Source organism: Nematolebias whitei, chromosome 1 (assembly GCF_014905685.2).
Source record: "Nematolebias whitei isolate Nwh7 chromosome 1, NemWhi1, whole genome shotgun sequence".
Lineage (NCBI taxonomy): Eukaryota > Metazoa > Chordata > Actinopteri > Cyprinodontiformes > Rivulidae > Nematolebias > Nematolebias whitei.
In genome coordinates, this window is record NC_056498.1 from 60,963,267 (window position 1) to 60,971,825 (window position 8,559).

The 8,559-nt window shown below is 38.5% G+C and overlaps 1 protein-coding gene across 1 annotated transcript in view; it reads left to right on the top strand.

Moving 5' to 3' along the window:
- Positions 1 to 720: 720 nt before the first annotated feature.
- chrm3a (cholinergic receptor, muscarinic 3a) overlaps positions 721 to 8,559 on the top strand; it is a 128,038-nt gene continuing 120,199 nt past the window's right edge. Inside the window, exon 1 of the mRNA XM_037686121.1 lies at positions 721 to 772. The gene's annotated coding sequence lies outside the window, so the exon portion shown is untranslated. The remainder of the gene's footprint in view (positions 773 to 8,559) is intronic.

Genomic DNA, 8,559 nt, shown 5'->3' on the forward strand with positions numbered 1-8,559 from the left:
TACGGAAGCGTTTAACTGCCGTTTAATGCATCAATGACACATGCCTGATGATATGTCTTGTATCATTGGGCACTTTTAAGTGAGTATACTGAAATTCTTAAGCTTTTCTAGTGGGTATACGCTGTTTACCCGATTATCACGTAGACTACACCACTGGATTGCTTGCAGAAATGTAAAACAGCTTTTAAAAACTGACAAAAGTGCAGTAAAATAAATCATTTTAAACCACTCTTTTATATTATATTTAGCTCATTTTGGCTCAACACTGTCACAACTCACTGTAACATTCATTCAACCTGTATTTACATAGGTAAGTCTCATTGAGTCACTCGATGACTCATTTACAAGAGAGACCTGTTTAACAGACATTACTGAGCTCATAACAGACATGATCATGTATGATTTTAGATGTTTTGATGGTTTCATCTGTCTGTGCTTCCTGAGCTCCTTTCCATACCCACTGTGGGCTTTTTATTTGACGGGTGTGCCACCTGCCGGTGCGTCACAGCTCCTCTGGCCAATCCTGACGCACTGACTCTCCGCGCGTCCTTGGAGATCCCGTGGTGCTCCTCACATCCCCGCCCAACCCACGGCTCGGTACCAGTGTGAGCTTCCAACACCTTGTTAGTTGAGTCCCGTTAGCGCTTGAGATGTGACCGGATTGGACTGCCGCGGAGCTGCCGAGCCGAACATGGAGAAGTTTGACTGGATTGCGTTTCTCCCATCAGACTGAGCTCAATGTGACCGCGCGCGCATCACTGGCTGATATGAGGTAGGAACAAGTCAAAACCTGTTGAAGCAGTCTGCTTGCTCATCTGGGCTCAGAATGGATTCAAAGCGGTTTTAATTTCTGTCGGACAGAGGCGCTTTAAAAAGTTAGATATTAGTGCGCGCGTCTCCAAAGCGAATAATGAAGTGTGGGAAATCAGGTTTTCTTTTAGTGTTTTTTTTTTTTTTGTCTGTTTGATTTAGATTACTTTATTTGACTGCAAGTTTGGCAAACAAGTGCAGCTGCAGTCCTTCTCTGTCTGTCTGGGTTCGCATCTTTACGCAGCGGTTCTGCTGCCTCTCCAAGTCCACATTGCTTATCCAGCCCTCTCCTTCATAAAGTTAATACCCCCCCCCCCCCCCCCCCCCCCAAACAGCTCCTTAAGTTAAAATTATTTACAACAAACTGCCTCTAAACGTTGCCTTATTTCCTAACTCATCACTCGGTGCCACGCGTGAATAATTTATCTCTGCGTAACGGAGCACAAATGAAATTAATCATGTCCCTAAATGGGAAGTGGGAAGTTTTTATGAATTGAACGCTTATTTATGAAAGCCGTAAATGGCAATGCAAAGGAATGTGACTGGGGGGTACTTTGACATTGTGCTGCACAGCGACTGAGAGCGTAGAGGGAATGGCATTTGTGCCAAGTCACAAATGTTTTCCTTTTGCACTCCAGCTATTCATCATCACAGAAGCTAGAGGCTGAATTTGGCATTTCACTTGTATAAACCACAAAGTATTCACTGTGATTGTGAACCTAAAATTTGAATGTGTTGCATATAGCAACTCAACTGTGTTTTTACTCCAATATGTCCTCAGAAGCCCCAGTGAGAATATAGCCTCCAGTTTTATTTATACGATTAGGACTTTTGCACAGCCTCCTGTGTGGAGATAACTGTAGAAAAAGACCCATGATTAAAAACGATGAGAAAGAAAGGTGAGCAGTAGAGCTCTCGTGGGGTGATGTATTGTTTGAGCTCGAGTCAATAATACTTTTTAGGCTTTCTTCTTTTGATAGATCATTTTATTTTGGATGAGGCTGCAGTCGTATCGATCATAGTTATGACTTTCAGAAATGGGCTGTGTGTGGAGGACAGGACGCTGATGGCAGGAAGGTCTGGATGGCTGCGAGCAGGATGAAAATGTCTTTGCTTATACCCTCTGCTGCACGAGTTGTTCTGTGTGGGAGCTGCTTTAGCAGATTGCTCTGACGCTTGTGGCTTCCATGAACTGTAGACTTTATAACATCTTCTTACACTTTAATCATTTGATTTTAAACTAACATATTAGATAAATACCTTTTTTTTTTTACACTTTTCATTGATTTTTATTAAAGCAAATCTTTCAAGCTGTTATACATTTTCGTCATTTTTAACATTCAGACAGTGGTGGGATCTAACAAAGTACAAGTATTTTCTTATTGTACTTAACTACATTTTCCATGTATCTGTGCTTTACTTAAGTAAAGTTAAACATGGGTACTTTTGACTTTTACTCCACTACATTTTACCTTAAGTATCTGTACTTTCTACTACACTATATTTCTACAATGTGTTGCGTTACAAGTTACATTAACGTTGTTTTTTTTATTTATTAGTTAGTTTGAAAGTAACCAATGGTGAGAGGGGAGTTGGTCCATTGAATCACTGCAAAGTGGACAGGTAACATTAGACCCACCTTCAAGAAGAGCTGGACCAATGATGCATATTTTAGTATATACGTCATTGAGCTGGGTGCACCCACAGCACCGCTAACACACCCAAAATGGATTCTACGAGAAGAGTCAGCCAGATGATACACACCACCCATGGCCTTATTGAAAGATTATTGAAAGATCATTGAAAGATTATTGAAAGACTATTCAGTTCAGCAGGACAGATTTTCTCTCCCAAAAGCTCCAGACTGGACTCAAAAAACTTTGAAAACCAACTTCTACTGAACTTGAACAAGAAATTCTTGCCTCATTATTAAAATGTGTCAGTTCATGTTAGGACAGGAGACAAGAGATGTCTCCAAATGTCTCAACACTCTGGTCCAAGTTTTGAAAATGGTGTCAGGAAGTTAAAATATTGTTCACTATTGACCCATTATAAGGTTGACTAGACAGTATTTTAAATAGAGTTGATGACAAACTGGAGTTGAAATGATCAATGTCTGTTCCTTTGTTAGTTGTGTCTAATGCTCCTTTTGTTCAGGCAGACAACTTTTACTTAAACATGTTTACTGCAGTTAAAATGACACATTGGTTTTACTTTGTGTTAAATAAAAACTTTCAAAGGTATAATCATTCCTCGTTCTTATTTTGCTAAATGGCATTAACTCTGCAGGTCATCCCTGAAATTCTGATGCACAGAATCACAAGTCCAAGTGTGAACTGTGTCACAGAGTAAACACAATAAAAACATGTATTATCTACAGCATTGTTCATTAAAATGACTCAACACTATTAATGTATTACAGAAAATATACATTCGGTAGGTACACTTAATGATATTGTAGACATTAGGTTATACATTCAGCAATCACTTTTACTTTTAATACTTTAAGTATTTTTAAAAGCAAGTACTTATTTACTTTTGCTTAAGTAAAAACATTAATGTGGTACTTCTACTTTTACTAGAGTACACTTTCACTTAAGTACAGTGTTTGAGTACTTTCTCCATCGCTGCACTCAGGTAAATATAAGTGCAACAGATGTTTAAGAAAAGTCCTGACACTTATTTCTGTAATAACATAATAAAAAAATTGTAACTGCAACAATCTTTATCATGCAATACTGGAGATAATGTAATATACAGACGAAAGCATCAGCCATCTCTGCTTACTGGAACCAGCACGCTGCATTTAGAGTGGGCAATAGGAGACAGTGATGGCTATTTTACTGGAGTCAGCTGGCCAAACAGACAGGCTAACTCCCCCATTGGGTTTCATTAGAGCTCGTCTTGATGTTAAAGCCTGTTTAATCCACTTTCACAGCCACGCAGAGCACAACACAGCTCGGTGTCTATCTTTAGATGGCACATGGCACAAACTCAAGCTCAATTATTAAAACAAGAGGACAAAACTCCCAGTTGGCCTTTAAATGCCTCATCGGAAGAGGCTCCTGGTGCAAACTTTGTGCCAAAGGTGCTCCGCCAGAACTGAAGGGAGAGGCGTTTTCAGCTTTGGATAGACGGCTGTCAGTCACCGCCCGCTCAATTAACATGTCCATAAACAGCTGTGTTTATGCAGCCCTGCGCTGCCTCTCCTGTCTCCTGCTGTTTCTCCAAGCAGACGTGCAGCCGGAGGGTGCGATTACAGTAAAGCCTTATGGGGTGAGTGCTTTGCCTTTCTGTCTTTGTCTCCACTTTCTGGGCAGCTACTGTTGTTGTCCCACATTCACGGCGCCTGCTTTGCCTCAGAGACTCGGTGCTGGGAAGGCTGAGATGGATTTGGGTTTTCTTCAGAGGAGCAATAATAATAAAGCTCTTAATCTCAATATAACAGATAAAACAGTTTGATCATTATTTTACTGACATGTAATGCACAAAAAACAAACATAAAAATGCTGCTGAATTTTTATTTTCTCTCGTTTTATGATTTTATTATGTGGAGAAATTGCGCCTCGTGGATGCAATTCAGGCTTTTATAGCTAATAAAGCATGCATCTTAAAATGACATTTATCACTACCTGACCTTTACTAGTCGTCTGAACCTTAGCTGGGACAGCTTCTTATTGGTAGCAATAACTAGCGATCACTTCAGGGCTGTTAATAATGCTGCTGTCTGTGTTTACTTTAGGATATTGTACATGTTGAGCAAACAGCAAACCATGCACAAATTAAGAGTCCAAGTGATATAGTTTGAGGGTCAGTTATTGGGAAGGAAATGAAGAAGTGGAGTGGAAGTAAATAGATCTTCATATACAGTATATTTTAGGTGGCTGCATGTTTGGATCTGTCCATTGCAACCAGAAATGTTGCTTTAACCAACAGCCCTCTTTTCTGCAGAAAAGCCTACAGAGTATTGTTCTCAGCTGAAAACTTTGCACAAGTTCTGCTTTATTTAGAGTTATGCCCCATATGTATTTTTTTCTTCACTTTATCTGAATCTATCGCAAGTCTTTGGCTTTCACTCTCGTGCATCATCAGATGCCACAGGTTTTCTCACACCGCGCCAGTCTTTACTGCTCCCTTGACAAAGCAAACACATTTATGCCCAGTACATGACTGTGATGTGTCTGTGTTCTGCCTGTTCTCAGCAAATAAATCAATAACAAGTTCCCCTGTCCCTGGAAATCCACATGGATGGGTTTATAGTTAAAGAAAGCTGTAAACAGAGGGCACAATAAAAACAAGTAACTACTGGTTCACTGGCTATACACTCTAAGAAATAAGATGTTTAATTTACTGCACGTCAACTGGTTCCACTAAACCTGTTTGCTAGAAAAAAAATCCAGTTTGAAACTTTGTTCTCACTATGGTTGGCAGTAAAATAAAACCTGAGTCTTCTAAAAGCAGACAAAGAAAAACAGCTCACATACTGTATATAAAAGGCACCTTGGCTTTATTCAGTGAAAGAAAAAGTTTATTTTAAATGAAAAATTGGAACAAGCTTGCAGTATTTAGTCAATTTAATAACTCTTATTGTTGCTTTAAAACACCAAACGCAAACAAAACTTTACTTTGACTGTTAAAATGAACCAATGGAAAGCTTTCAACTTGACATGAAATATTAATTTATTTCAAACAACACTCAAAATTATTTATTCTAGAGTGTATTTGTATATTGTAGGCAAAACCTTCTTATAAATTACCAACAAGTTTTTACTGGCTTCTTTGCTTTAACATGAAATATGAGAATGATGTTTAGCAGCCTGACATAATCTCAAATTCTCCATAATCAGATATTTGTTGACAGATATCCCGATATATTAATTGTTTAATAGTCAGCGTTTTTACTGCAAAATAAAAATGTTTATGCAGATTAAACCCAAAAGTACATTCGGTTTCCATCTCCAAACCAACTGCCTTATCAATAATATCCACACAAGCTGTTTCTGTACAATTAACAACATTTAAGAAGTAAATGCACTGAAACTTAAAAGCTTGGTGGTCTTAACCTGCCACTTTTTAATTTTAATTTTATTTCAACTGAAACAGTCTGCACTACCTGCCACCTAGTCAAACACATTAGAGACGAATGCTAGTATGAACAAACAAAAAGCTTCTACTGTACTTAAATTCATACTGAATATAAAACTCCAAGGCTTATTGACACAGATGTCACTGATTTTGTAGACAAGTGGTGATGTGAACAAACACATTTTTAAATTAAAAGAAGCTTATTTAATTACTGAGTGTGCTCCAAGCATACCTCATAATCTGGTTACATATATGTAACCAGATTATAACCACATATGGTTTACAAAAACTGGTGTAAAAATGTTAATACATGAACAAGGTCTCATACAGAAGCTTCCCTACAGGTGCTCTGCATGTATCAAAACAATAATCATCATGTATGTTAATATGGCAAAATGGCCACATATGTAGAATTGGGTAAAAACAGTTTGATTGGGACACTAAAGGGGGGAAAAATAGAATCAAGGACTGATTTAAATGGTTTAAGACATTATTGGTTGGCTTTTTGGGATCAGGTGTTGCTTCCTTTAGTTTACCAGGAAAAACTTGTTGATTAACTTTTTCATTTACAATAGAAAAGGGCTTCCTCCACAGTGTGACCAGGCTCAGCCTTAGCGATAGGGTGAGGAGCTCCGTCATCAGGGGGGAGCTTGGAGTAGAACCTCTGCTACTCTGCATCGGAAGGAGTCAGTTGAGGTGGTTCATATATCTGATTAGGATGCCTCTTGGATGCCTCACTTTAGATGTTTTGCAGGCACACCCCACTGGTAGGAGGCCCTGGGGAAGACCCAGAAGTTGCTGGAGGGATTGTGTATTTTCTTTGGACTGGGAACACCTCGGGGTCACGCAGAACGAGCTGAAAGGTGTTGCTGTGGGATAATGGATGGATGGCTGGATGGATTTATATGTGTACAAGAGTGTCTTGACCAAAACTGTAGCTACGCACAAAGTTTCACAAAACAAACTCCAACTCGGTAAACAGAGTTGCAAATTATGGCTGAGAATGCAGATTTAATGCGTGTCATGGTGGGAGGAAGTTGACAGCCAGTACTGGGCGTGATGAGACTTTCTGTAAAAATAATCCACTGCGGGAGGAATAATATGAGGAATATTCGTGACCTGAAAAGGAAGAAGAGGGTAAAGATAATGGATGGATTATGTTATTTTGGTGTCTCACCACAGAGAACAATATACAGTATTTCAAATAATAACTATTACTACTGCTCTGTGTTCCTGTGGAATTCTTGTCCTTTTATTGTTTACATTTAAGTAGGAAAGGTAACTGAATAAATACAAAGTGGTTTGCATTAGCTGGGTAGTCCCTTTTAGGATATCTGTGCTTTGACCCTCAAACATTCAAAGGGTCACTGGAAACTCGGGGTCAATTTGTGCTTTCACCAAATTGTACTTTTACATCTTTAGTCATCACTTACCCATACCCAGTGTTTGCAAGAGTTGTAGTTTCTCCTTCCACTGCAGGACAAGAAGGCATTTTTTTCAGCTGTCAGCAAGATTAATAAAATCTTATAATGCAAATTTAAACACAGTACAGCTATATCTACCCATCCAAGGCATGCACAGTCTTTTTTTATACACTGTGACTGTGGGAGTTGGAGAAGTTACTTATTTTACTGCAGCAGCCAAGCTGTGCTACTTCACCAATAAATCAAGTTGGAGAAAACAAAAAATATAGAGTGCATATACTGTATATGTATATATATATATATATATATATATAGGGATGCACAATATTGGATTATTTTTTTTTGGCCGATATGCCGATATGTTAAAACTTATTTGGCCGATACTGATACCAATATTTTTAATATACTTTCCTTTATCAGTACATAGTCCTCTTATTTATGCTTATTTGCTACAAAAATTATGCAACAGCTGTAAGCGCTGGTGACATATATTCAGTAACAGCCATATGCCTAGCACTTTAACTTATATTAAATGAAAAGTGTTAAATATTATTTATTAGCATTAGTCACCTGCAATGCTGTCTCACTTGTGGAGGCTTGTTCCAGGTTTCTAGCTGCAGTGTGGAATCCTCTGCACTCCTGTGCATGAACAGCCTTTTTAAGTTCAAAGTTTTTGTCTATCAATTGGTGCGTAAGACTACTCATGCTAATGGGGCTAACACTTGAAGTCCAAAGGTCTGTGGTAAAACTCACCCAAGTGCTATTGGTTATTAGCTTTTCAATGATGTCGGAAATGATGGTTTGTAACTCGGCTAAAGTTACAGTGAAAAATATCTCTGACTGGGGATGATGTAGCGAGGTTCAAAGTAGTCCAAAAATCTTCAGAACTCAATATCCTCAAAAAAAAAAAAAAAAAAAAAAACTTCCACACCGCCGGCATTTTGACTTCTTCCTCTCTGCCGTGATCAGATCAGTTTTTATTTTTTTCGTTTTTAGTTAATGCTTTTCTTAGTTCATATCTTAGATCTTATTACTGTTTTTTTTTATTTTTTACATTTTATACTTTTGTTGGATGTAACTGGGACCCTGTGTACACAATTTTGTTCCACAGGTGTGAATGACAAATAAAGAACCTTGAGTCCTTGAATCAGGTAGGCACGTGTGACATCATCACATTGTGCTGGCACTGCAGGCATCCTTGTCACTGGGTTGTCATACAAAAACAGTGTCTTTTATATTG